Below are 13,518 nucleotides of genomic sequence, written 5' to 3' on the forward strand. Positions count from 1 at the left end.
GGGTCCACTCATCCTGCCTTGCTTCTGCTGTGGCTGCTGTCACAGGGTGATGTATCTACAAAGTCCTGTTCTGGTGGGTGGGTTAGAACTGCCTCCTAAGTGTCACTCAGTGCTTTTCAAAAGAATATTTGTGTTGCATCTTTCACAAGGGCAGGCTACTTGAACCGGTTTTGTAACATCCTTAAGATCAATAGGCAATTCCAGCAAATTGGCCTGAGAGACATGGAAAGTGTTAAATCTGCAGCACCAGAAGAAGAGGCGAAGTGTGATTCTTTGTTTTAAATATTATTCCAGCTCAGCTTCAAAGTGACCTCCTGTGGTAACAGTTCATCTAATTCCTAGCAGAGAACAGTTTCCAAAAGCCTCATAATTAGGCCTCTAAACATTAAAGAGATTGCTTCATTTCCCCAGGTGCCAGTGTGACTGGAATATGTCTTCCTTCTGCGCCTTTGTTTGAACACTAAAAAGGTGACAGGTTTATTAATTAAAACAGTGGTGTACGTATGATTCTGAAGTGGAGCCAGAAATTACTTCTTTCATATTACCTTTTTCAGTTGGGTTTGTTGCAGGCATTCTCAAACAAATCTTTCCTGATTTTCTGTGAAGAAGGACTTTGCAGTTTTGCTCACATAAGGTTGGCTGAATGTTGGGGAAATGTTGGGTAACCAACTTGCTTGACGCAGTTTTGAAATTGAGCTCGTATTTTAGGAAAGGGAACGCTCAGCTAAATTAGGGTTGCCACATGTCTGGAATTTCCCGGACTGATTTCCTGCGATATCTCGCTGAAATCTTGCAAGGTCTCACAGAGCAAGAGAGAACTCGTGAGGTTTTGATGTGATCTTGCTACAAATCAGTGCCAGTTTTCCACCAGTGGTGCAGTGCAGTGGGTGCTGCAGTGGCAGTGCGGGTGAAGGTGGGTGGCGCAGCAGCGGAGATATCAGGGCAGGCAGCACGGCAGAGTGGGGCGGCACTTCCCGTTTTGCCAGAAGCAGCAAAACAGGATGTGCCACCCTGGCGTATACTCACAAGCTACTTTGTCACTTGTTAAGATGAACTTCCTCCAGAGCATGGGTCAGCAAACTTTTTCCGCAGGGGGCCAGTCCACTGTCCCTCAGACCTTGTGGGGGGCCATACTATATATTTGGGGGGGTGAACGAATTCCCACAAATAATCCAGAGATGCATTTTAAATAAAAGGACACATTCTACTCAGGTAAGTGTCAGGAGTTCAGCCTACACTCGAGTAGGATCCTGGCAGAGACACATGCCCGACTGGCATGTCCCCTCCCTCCTAGTCAATCGTTCAGGAGCTTCAAAAGCTTTCTTCAGCCCGAACATCACAGCGACCAATGCCAACTGACACTGGCACACTTAGGGATCCGCAGAGTCTTCGCAGCTTGCGTAACATACCTCAGCAACTCAGCATTTTGGCTAATCTACTTTATTTACATATAAACACATACAGAGCACTGCAACATGGTTCCCTCTCTCTCTAGCATCAGACAGCAAAGAGAAAAAGAACAAAGGGCAATAGTCCCACTTCAGAGAACACAGTAACATAAACATCCTGTCTCCATCACTTTCCACTCTGTGGAGTCAAAACATATACCATCATGTGATAGACAAAAATCCCATGACTGCAATCATGGAGCAGGAAGTCTAACAGTCAGCCACACACCCACCCACCGACTCTCCCCTGCCTTCTCCACAGCACCAGACGAGCCCCGGTGGCTGCTTACCTGTGTCTTGCGACAGCCAGTGGCTGGCAGTGGCAAGATGATGAGTGGCGCACGAAAGGGCTCCGGAGAGGGGCTGGCAGCAACAAAGCCCAAATTGAGCCTGCTTACAATGGCGGCCGCTCGAGCTCTAACGCCACTGCTGCTGGCACCAACAAAGCCCAGCCCCCTTCCTCTCTGCTCTAGGCAGGATGGGGAGAAGCCAGGAGGAGGGAGGGAGGAAGTGCCACTGAATGTGCTGGCACAGCCCAAACAATCAGATCCACGCTGATCCACGTGGTGATTCCTGAGCCATCTGCAAGCCGGATGCAGAAGGCAACTGGGCCGGAACCAGCCCTCGGGCCTTAGTTTGCCTACCCATGCTCCAGAGGGTGAGCATTTAACAATTTCTCTTAGCTGATGAAAAACACTGCACTTCGCCCTCAATTTCTCAGTGTTTCTTCCTCTCCCTGCTTTTTGAAAAAGCAATACGTTTAAGATTTTGATTCCACACTGTCTCGGGCATGCTATAGCAGCGTTGATGGGGGAAACCTTGACTGCATCTTAGAAGCTGTCATGGGGAAGCCTTGGGCATCTCCAGCCCACCCAGGGACTAATATTATTGGACATGCTAAGCCCACTTCAGACTAGTGCGCTGACATCCCCTTCCAGTAGCACCTTAAAGACCAACCAAGTTAGTTCTTGGTATGAGCTTTCGTGTGCATGCACACTTCTTCAGATACACTCAGTGAAGTGTGCATGCACACAAAAGCTCATACCAAGAACTAACTTCGTTGGTCTTTAAGGTGCTACTGGAAGGAATTTTTTTTGTTTTGACTATGGCAGACCAACACGGCTACCTATCTGTAACTGACATCCCCTTGTTTGACGCCAGCACAGTCCCGAGGCTGCCATGGGGCACTGCACTCCTTCCTTGACTGCTTCTTCCACGTTTCTTTTTTTTTAAGGTCACAAGAGCATTAATATCAGTGGGCCTTTGAATCATTGCTTAATGGATTGTTTTGAGAATCAGTAGAATGGGAAATGCAATCTACCCTCATCCACTTAACTCTCCCGTCCCCCCGCAATCCCCTAAGGCTATTGAAATGGTTGTCATCAGCACTTTCTGTGACCCGCAAAGGCAAATGTCTCATCATCATGTCACCCTTTAAAAGGGAAGGAGAAAATGTGAAGCACTGCAAACAGAGAACAATATCCATCTATTTAATTTTCAGATTTAGACACGTTGTAAACTACCAGGGAGGAGACCGTAAGACATAGTCAGCCACAACACAACACAGGGGCCAGAGTCACACTGATTTTAGTGGGAAATAAGTGCATGTAAATGTTTGTTGGGTGGTGGGTGTAATGGTCACAGGGAGTAAAACAGAGCCCTATCTCCCATGTTATCTTAGTGCAAAGTTTTCATTTAAGTAAGGAAGCAGTGGTGGAGACAAAACCTTATGGCTTGTGAGAGGCTGTATTTCTTAGTAGTAGAGAACATGCTCGACATGAAGACGGTTTCAGGACGGGAAAGTCCTTGGTTCAATTGTTAGGATCTCCAGTCAAAAGAATGAGGCATGCAATATAAAATATTTGCTGGGAAATGTCAAATTAAGTCAAAGAAAAACAACTTTATGTAACTGTGTAAATAACAGTTTAATTGTAATTCAGTACAATGGGCTTAGTCGGAAGTTTCTTTCCTTCGCTGATTTGCACATCAGATATAATTATGTTCTTTATCTATTCACACGTTCATCTCTTTTTCTTCTCTTTCTTTTTTCTTCTTCTGTTCTTTTTTCTACTTATACTCTTTACAATTCACTGAATGTCTGTATGTGGGTACTGTATGTATTTTAAGGTTTTTCTTGTTCAATAAAAATCAATAATAATAATAAAATGGAAATCCTACAGACCAGGAAAGAAAGAAAGAAAGAAAGAAAGAAAGAAAGAAAGAAAGAAAGAAAGAGAAAATAGGGTATCAAGTTTTGAGAAACGCCTCTGTCTGAAACCCTGGAGAGCCTCTGCCAGTCAGAGAAGACAATGCTAGGCCAGATGGGCAAATAGCCTGGCCACATGAAGATTAAGTTATTGCTGTCAGTCACAGCAATACTCTCTTTTACTGTCTTGAAGCAAAGATGCCACGGACAAACTCATGATTGTATAAGATCATACAGCCATAGGGATTTAGTTATCATGAGTAGAATCAGAAATGTAGCTAAGAGGAAAATTTCAAAGGTAAGTGTCCAAAAGTTGGAATAATCTCAGCAACTTTTCTGCCTAACCTTCTGGTTTTTTGTGTTTTGTTGTTTGAAGGAAAACCAGGAACGCCACAGCAGACTGCCACAACAAGCAGCCTGATACAGGTAAAAGGAGAGCAGAATATGGGGAATCAGATTGCTTTAGATAAGATAACTTTTAAAAGCAGCTGTGAACTAATGAACTTAAATCTCTTTGAAGTCTGAAGAGCCTCATTACCATCAGGTTTCATCAACGTTCTGATTAATTAACAGGTTGGGCACGACAACCATCAAAGTACTGAAGCCAAGAACGAAAAGTGCATAATTGATTGGCAGTGGTGGCTCTATACCAGGAATAGGCAAACTCGGCCCTCCAGATGTTTTGGGACTACAATTCCCATCATCCCTGACCACTGGTCCTGTTAGCTAGGGATGATGGGAGTTGTAGTCCCAAAACATCTGGAGGGCCGAGTTTGCCTATGCCTTCTCTATACAACTCCATTCTTGGCCTTTCCTTTGGCAAAGGACCCAACATCTTGTTTTGAATAATTTTAAACTGGCACCTGGCTTGGGGGACCAGGGTTCAAATCCCAGCTCAGCCATGAAGCTCACTGGGTGAACTCAAGCCAGTCGCTGCCTCTCAGCCTAACCTACCTCACAGGGTTGTTGTGAGGATAATGGAACGGAACCATATGCTACTTTAAGGTCCATGGAAGAAAGGTGGGGTATAAATGTAATCATAATCATCATTTTTTTGTTGCCTGCTCACAAACATTATGGAAAGATCCTTCTCCCAAATGTGACATGATGTCACATGTAGGAAGTTCATTATATATAGGGAATAAGCAGTGTGATTCCAACACCTCCCAATTCGTTTTCCTACATGAATGAATGAATTCAATTAATTAATGAAAGCCTTTCCCCCCCCCATTGTTTTGCTTAACATTCAGCCTGATGAAGAGTCAAAGCTGGTCATCCCGAAGAAATTTGCAGCTACCTAAATTTAAGGCAACTATCTTTCAAAATTTCCCCTTCTCTGAATTTTGCAATTCAGTTCACTAACAAAAGAAACAAACATGTGCATACAAAGTGTGCATACAAAACTGAATATATTAGTGTAAATAAAGTACAAAAATGCATTGTTTTGGGGAAAACCGCTTTGTAGAAACGTATGTATTGGGAGAAACATGCGTCAAAATGCTGGTGAATTTTTGTGAGGATTGGTTTGTAAGGAAAAATGCAAACTGATATGGAGGTGTGGCAAACTGAATTTAAAGAATGGAAAAATGAAAAATTGAGAAAAATAAAAATTGACAGGTGCATCCATCCCTAGACTTTGTAAAAACATTACTCTACTGTGTCTTCTTGATTCTGTAACATCACCCAGCCCTCCAATGAACCACTTACCATTTTTATTTACCTCAAACGTTCATTCCTCTTTCTCTCTCTCTCTCTCTCTCTCTCTCTCCTCCCTGCATGCTGCCCCCAAGAAGAAGAAAAAACGTTTTTTTCCCTTCATCCCCAGTCCTTGTCTTCTGTAGTCCATGCAGCCAATCCCCATTAATTTCAACGGGTTCAGAATAAGTTGCTAGGAAGCGCTCTCCCCTTCAGCTTTCCTGCATGCTGACAACCTATTCCTCATGCCTCTTCTCTTTCCTCCCACTTCGGGTGCTATAACGAAGGCATGTAACTTAAAATGGGTATCTACTGTTCAATCTGCTGCCACCTAACCCTGCCCACTGCCCTGCCTCCATGAAGCTCCTGTGCTGGTAAGCATGCAGTGCTCAATGCTAGTCTGAGGGCAGGCTAAGGAAGCAAACACCAGGAATTCCAGCCAGACCCTAAAAAATCCAAACAGAATGCTAATATAGTGCCAGCTGTGCAAAGGGTGTGTTGTTGATGGTTATTAGTTGTTGGGTTTTTCTATGTCCTTTTCCAAAATGGTTGGTGTTGGAATGCTGAGCACACATTTCTTGAGAAAGGAACTGCCGGCGATCAAAAGACATAGGCCATGTGCAACATTTCAGATCTAAAACACCTGCTTTGAACTGCTAAGCAGAGTGTGGTAGTCAGTGCTCTGATCAGTTAAATTTATCGCATGCAGAACAGAGAACACAATCCAATTCAATTAACACAAGGGACCTTGTGCTACAGACTCATACAAAACAGGTGTGTCGGGGAGGGGAGCTATCAAGAGAGAAAGACCAAAGCTGTTTCTTCCAGATATGAAGTGACCATTTTAGGCTAAACCACTGTATTAAAACTGTGCAATGGTAGCTGATGCTGGCTGTCTATTTGATCATACACAAACGCTTACAGAAATGTTCAGAAATCACTAGCCAAAACAAAATTGTGAGACAGAAATTGTTCCACTACTTTTGCTTAAATACTATGGAATTTAATCATTACATTTAAATGATATGCCATGGACTATACTTCCAACTCTACAATTCTATGATTTTATGAAGTGCTGATTTTATATAATAAAAGCTGGCAATACAGTTGTACCTCTAGTTGTGGACACCATCCATTCTGGGGGGCCGTTCGCACCCCAAAAAGTCTGCAACTAGAGTGGTGCTTCTGCGCATGCATGAAGCATGCAAAACACTTCTGCACATGGATGAAGTGCGCAGAACGCTTCTGTGTGTGCACGTGCAGCAAAACCTGGAAGTATACACTTCCGGGTTTGCCACGTTCACAAGCCAAAAAGACATAACATGAACCTAATGCAACACAAGGTATGACTGTAACTTGGTTTGCGCGTAACCCTAAACCGTGGTTCGTTTAAGCCATGGTTTAAGATACTACCAATTAACCACAAGTTGTCCCACAGGCAGTCAAACAAACCATGGCTTGTTTCTCCAAAATTTGGCTTGTTTTCCAACAGTTCTTGCCTTGTGCCTTTGTAGCTAGTGTGTGTTTAGGGTGGGGTGATCAAGCCAATCATGATTAAAGAAGGGTGCTGAGTTCATATATAATACCAAGCTATAATTAAAGTAAATCAAGCTTCCTAAGTCAAACCATGGGTTCTGACTGTGGTTTGCTGACAGTAAGCACACTATAGTTACACTGCTGCGCAGAGTTCGTGCACAACAGTAAACCATGGTTTAATAAGCCATAGTATAGTGTTATGTGTGAACCAAGGCAAAGTTTCTTCATAGTCCAAGCATCGCTTAGTGAAGTTCCCAGAGCCAGTGGCTGGGTTCCCTACTCCCATGAGTGGCTAACATCAGGTGTTGCTGGACTCCAATTCCTATGAGTCCCAACCAGCATAATCAACATCAGAGATGATGGGAGTGGCAGTCTAGCAAGATCTAGAGGGTCATGCACTAGCCACCATTGCCCTACTGTTAACACATATGTAGCTTAAAGGTTAATGTTGCCAGGCAAAGAACATGCAGTGAAAATAAGCCTTGGAAAAGCAAAGAGAGGGAGACGTAGCAATCAAGGTGAAAACTGGCATACATTATTTTTAGCTCTAATTTTTCAGACAGAGGGATCCCGCTAGTTGCTATAGTAACACACAGCCACAAGCAAGAGGGTACCAGCTCAGGATTCTGGGCAGCCTCTGTCTCTAGCTCTCTTTTAACTTCTTTTAAAATAAATGGAAGTCGTTAACTCTATAGACCAGGGTGACCCAACTTTTCATTCCAAGTAGGCCTCAAGAATGCGTAAGCACAGGACCCAGGGCCACACACGGAATTAAATTTCCACATCCGTAAATTAAAGTGTTTGCAATATATTTAATATTATTTAATATACACAATTAATATAGTAAATTGCGTCTATATAATTAAGTACACATTTAATAACTAACATATTTAATTATTAAACAAATTTAATACACATGCAGATGCGCTTTCATTAACCACGTACGACACAAGAAATTGCTTTTAAAGCTTAAAGTTGTTGTTTTTCTTGAATGTTGCTGAGGGCTGCTGAAAAGGCCTTGTGGGCTGCATGTGGCCTGTGGGCCGCAGGTTCAACCACCCTGTGTAGAAGGAATTCTGGCAGGTGTAGCTTGTCATCTGGGAAATATGAAAAGTTTTAACTGCTTACATTTCCTCTCCACTACTATTACTTTGATACGCTTACTTGTTTATTACAAACAAACAACCAGACATGGTTGTAGGCAGGATCCAGGTTCCCTTGGATGAAACTGGATTTTCTAGTTCCATTTCAACTGGAGTTTAGGCCTGGAATTGCCCTGGTCACCCTGTATGATGCCCTTTGTCAGGAGAGAGGCAGGGTATGTCCCTGTTAATATTCCTAGGTTTCTCAGTAGCTTTTGATATCATCAACCATGGTATTCTTGTGGAGCAGCTCTCTGAGTTGGGAATGGGCAGCAATGCTTTGTGGTGGTTTTGATCCTACTTGGATGGCCATATGGTAGTGTCCCATGAAGCATTCCTTGTGGGCAGTGGCAGAGCTGGGTGCTCTGGCACCCGCAGCAGCACACATGCCATGCACCCAGGGGCGGGGCAATCTGCCCATGGGGCTGATCGGGGCAGCTGTGCGATCCGCCCCAGAAGCTGATCTTGGTGCTGTGCTGTGATCCTCCCCGGAAGCCGATCTTAGCGTGGTGCCGTGATCCTTCCCAAGGCTGGGGGGGCCAAATGTCACCCCCTTCAGGCTGAAGGGGGTGACATTCAGTGTGCGCCTCCCCCCCCCCCCCAAGGCAACTCCCAAGCCTACAACGAGCTAGGGGGAGGGGGAGAGCCGCTGCAGCTGCTTCGCAGCTTTGCCACTTGCCACTTTGCTTCTCGCTGGGGGTGCCGAATGTCACCCCCCTTCAGCCTGAAGGGGGCGGCATTCTGCGCCGCGCCCCCCGCGACTCCCAAGCCTACAGCGAGTGAGGGAAGGGAAAGAGCCGCAGCAGCCGCTTTGCCGCTCACTGGAATGGGGGAGTCGTGGGGGGGCTGAATGTCACACACCCCCTTCAGGATGACACCCAGGGTGGCCCGCACCCCCTGCATCCCCCTTCCTACGCCCCTGCTTGTGGGGTTCCACAGGAGTCCCATGCTGTTGAACAAATGCATGAAACTAATGAGTGGGTTTGTGTTTGGGGTGCATTGTCAGCAACATGCAGATGATACACAACTCTATTTCTCCTCTACATCTGCTATACAGTCTGGCTAGATTGATGACCTTGATAATGGACTAGGTGAGAGAGCCAATAAACTGTAACTTAATTTAGTGGGGTTGAGTTAGAGTTGTTGTTTTTATACATTTTACATTTTACAGATGAGCATTTTAGGTTGTTTTTACACCTTTAAATGTGTGTTTCTGTGATTCCCTTTATAATCCCCTTCGAATTCTCTCTGTGGGGGAAAGCAAGAATAAATAATATCTGATGATGTTGATATTTATACTCCACTTTTCTTCCAAGGAATGAATGTGATGTGCTTTGCTCTCCCCTGTCTCCCTTTCATTCTCACAACCCTTTTTTAAAGTTTAATGTTTTATTATGTTATTATATATTTTGGAAGCTGCCCAGAGTGGCTGGGGAACCCATTAAGATGTGTGGGGTATAAATAGTAAAATTATCATTATGGAATGGGACATCCCTATTTTCACCAGAGAAATGTTGGAGGGTATGCAAATTACCCGAGGAGAGGCCTGAAGGTTATGCTAGGCTTCACCCTGCTGAAGGGCCTTTTCCCAGGAGGATAAAAGGGGATTGGGTCATTAGTCAAAGCTTATGTGTGTGAGAGAGAGTTAAAGTGTTAATGGCTCTTAAAAGCTTTCCGCTTCCACAAGGACACAGCCTCAGACTGCTTATCTTGTTAGCTCTAATGGGAAATCTTTGCAGTCACCCAAAACTGCTAAGGTAACCGATTTTTATTGGCAGGGTGGGATTGGGGATGTGTGCCTGTTGCTGGGTCAGCAATTAATTAGGTTATCCCTTTCCCACAGTTATTTTCAATAAACATCCCATTAGGATCCCAATGGCTTCTTTGTCCCTAGTGCAGGGCTGCAAATGAGAGCCACGGGGATTTGTATATTATCCAGTTTAAGTAGAGGCCTGGGACATGGTGTGCTTTCGGGGGCGGTGGGAGGTTGCTACCTACTAATCCTTGTTTACTTGGCATCCTACTCAGTTCTCCTGCGTTTCCTGGACTGCTGGAAAAGGTGTAATTAGGATTTCCTGAATGAGAGAGAGTAAATGGCATTGATGGGTGGTGGAAAAGGAAACTTCTGTTGTGTGACCAGAGCTGGATTAAGAACTGAATCTAGACTCTGTTGTCCAAAGCCAATTGCCATTGCTGGCTTTCTGAGAGCGTTGTTGTTGTTGCTTAGTCGTTTAGTCGTGTCCGACTCTTCGTGACCCCATGGACCAGAGCACGCCAGGCACTCCTGTCTTCCACTGCCTCCCGCAGTTTGGTCAAACTCAGGTTCGTAGCTTCGAGAACACTGTCCAACCATCTCGTCCTCTGTCATCCCCTTCTCCTTGTGCCCTCCATCTTTCCCAACATCAGGGTCTTTTCCAGGGAGTCTTCTCTTCTCATGAGTTGGCCAAAGTATTGGAGCCTCAGCTTCACGATTTGTCCTTCCAGTGAGCACTCAGGGCTGATTTCCTTAAGAATGGTTAGGTTTGATCTTCTTGCAGTCCATGGGACTCTCAAGAGTCTCCTCCAGCACCCTAATTCAAAAGCATCAATTCTTCGGCGATCAGCCTTCTTTATGGTCCAGCTCTCACTTCCATACATCACTACGGGGAAAACCATAGCTTTGTCGGCAAGGTGATATCTCTGCTTTTTAAGATGCTGTCTCAGAAGAGGAACTCATTAAGGCCTGAGGCTATGTGTGCATGCTCTAGAAAGATTGTCTACAGCGATCTTCTATTTAAAAATATTATCTGCACACCAAAACACACTCAGAAAATGCTAGGTACTGTTGCATCATGGTGAAGATTCATTGTTCAGCTGCATGGGAGTCGGCTATTGATTCTGAGTGGGTTAGATACCACCAAACTATAAAACAATGAATCAACGCCCATCTTCGATAAATATCAAATAAAACATCTGTTTTCTGCTGAGAGTGGCGCAGTCCAGTCCAATGTATCTGTATGTACGCTACAATTTTCTTTATTTTCCAGGGACAGTTTTTCCTGGTAAATCCTCCTCTTATCCTCTTGGGAGACATTGAATACACTTTTTAAAAGTGTATAAATGTGCACACATATAGGCACTTGAGTTTTTCAGTCCCCAGTCCCAGGTCTCTATTAATTAAATGTATGAAGGGAAGGATGTAGATACATCTTACATGTACATGGACCAAAAAAAATAAAAAATGCAAGTTCTGCTTAGCTTCCAAACTCACATATAAAAAGTTCCAGACAGTGTGTAAATGACAACTGTTTTATAATAAGCACAGTTTGATCCATTGAGCAATTAAACAACGTGATTAAAGATGCCACATTTGGAGGAAAATCTCCCCCCCCCCCCATACATATGAGTGAGGTGGAGGGTGTCAAGCTGTGGTCCCTCTTTTCATCTGTGAACTGCTGGTGGATGTGTATTTACTCAGAAGGCAGTCAATTGAGTTCAGTATTATGACCATTTACTTGGGAGTATGTCCTAGTGAGCAAAGTGGTACTTAGTTTTGAGTAAACATATAGAAGATTGCACTGTAATTGGTTTGGATTATGGACGCTTGTGAGTTCAGATCTTGGGATCTAGAGTTGAAAAAGATATTCATGTAGCACCTACCTCTGGATTCCAAGCTCTGAACATGTGAGATGGGAGGAATATGCTAAATAAGCCAGATCTGTTAAATCTGGGATGGGGTACCTGTAGCACCCTATGTGTTCTTGGACAGCAACTCCTATCATCCCTGACCATTGGCTATGCTACCCAGGGACCAAGAAAGTTTGAGATCATCTAGGAGAAGGGCCACAGGTTCCCCATTTCTGTGTTAAATGAATTAAAATCAGAGGGAAATGAGGACCAAACCACAAAATAAACTGGGAACTGAGTTTCCCTTCTGCTTTTAATATCTGGAGGGTGGAGGGGCACATTAAACCTACCAGTTGCCTAATGCTTGGCAACCCAAGCAAGGACACTGGCCAACATGTATGAAATGTTTCTTTTAGCAAGTCTGTATTGATGTCTCTCCTCCCCTCTTCCTGCAACCAACCAAATTTAAATATTTTGGAAGGAAACAGACTACGCTTCCAGAGAAAGGAAGAAATAAAATTTCATAAAGTCAGCCCCCTGGAACATACAACATTCATCTGTGTTTGTGTTAAAATGACTACATGCATAATAGAGGCAACATGAAGCTCTGACTATTCTGCCTTAGTGCTAGTCTTGCTATCTCATATTTCAAGTACTAAAACATACCTGACAAACTATGAATGTTTGCCCCACCAGACCAGGGATGGAAACCTGTGGCTCTTCAGAGGTTTCGGATTAGAAGTTCACTCATCCCTGACTATTGGCTGCATTGACTGAGACTGAAGGAAGTTGTCACCCAGCAAGATATGGAGGGCAACAGGTTCCCCATCTCTATTCCAAACATGAATGGTGGACTCTTTAACTTCTTCAAAGAGCAGTTTTGATAGTGGGGAAAAAACTGATGAATGCCTGATAGCCCATAGAGGTCATCTAAATTTGTATGACATATGAAGGCATAAATATGCAGCAGAAACTTTATTAGATGATCTCTGTATTAATCATACAGCACAAAAAAACCTCCAAAAACAGCATATCAGCTCTGGGCTAGCAAGGTTGGGACAATGTTGGTCCACCTGTAAACAACTGAAGTGAAGGGGTACATCTTTTGGAGTGTTGAATGTAGTTTACAAAAGCTTATGCCACAGTAAATTTGTTAGACTTCTAGGTGCCACAAGACTCTTTTGTTGTTTTTGCTGTTTAACAAAATGTTTCTCTGTGAGTCTTAAAGACTGCGAATGATCTAATAACAAGAAAGACAACTGTTGCCAGGTTAGATCTCCAGGCTGAAGCATATTCCAAATGGCTGCCAGGTGGCATTACCCTAGTCTACATGTATTGGCTAATTCCATGTAGCAGCAGAAGCAGCAGCCAAGAAGCATTGGGCTGCCTGTTTTCTTTTTTTACTTTTTAGCACCATAAAAACCCACCATACTCCCTGAAATAATCTATTTATGAAAGAAGCGGGCATCGGCTTCTAAAGTACCGTTCTGTGGGATTTCCCTTCTATGCAGTGAAATGTACTATTTTTGCCTATCAGCATCTAAACGATCTACAAGGATTGCCCATCCATTCCTGACATGAAATTATTAGCACCTAAATAAGCAATAGCCCAGTGTTATTTTTTTAACGAGGGTATAAATTTACAGAATCTACCTTTAAATCTATATATTCTGCAGAAGTAACATGGAAAGTACATCTCAGCCTTAACCAGCATACAATTTGACTGCTATGTAAGTGATAACTGGAATAAACATGGGAATGGGAATGGTAATGGACAATAAAATATAGGGTACTCAGCTGGCTGGTATGTTCACAACACCAGATTAATTTCAAAACTACAACAATTAACTTTGGCAGAACTACACTGCTGCAAATGCCTGCCCAA

This window comes from Podarcis gaigeae (assembly GCF_964106915.1).
Source record: "Podarcis gaigeae genome assembly, chromosome: 2".
Taxonomy (NCBI): domain Eukaryota; kingdom Metazoa; phylum Chordata; class Lepidosauria; order Squamata; family Lacertidae; genus Podarcis; species Podarcis gaigeae.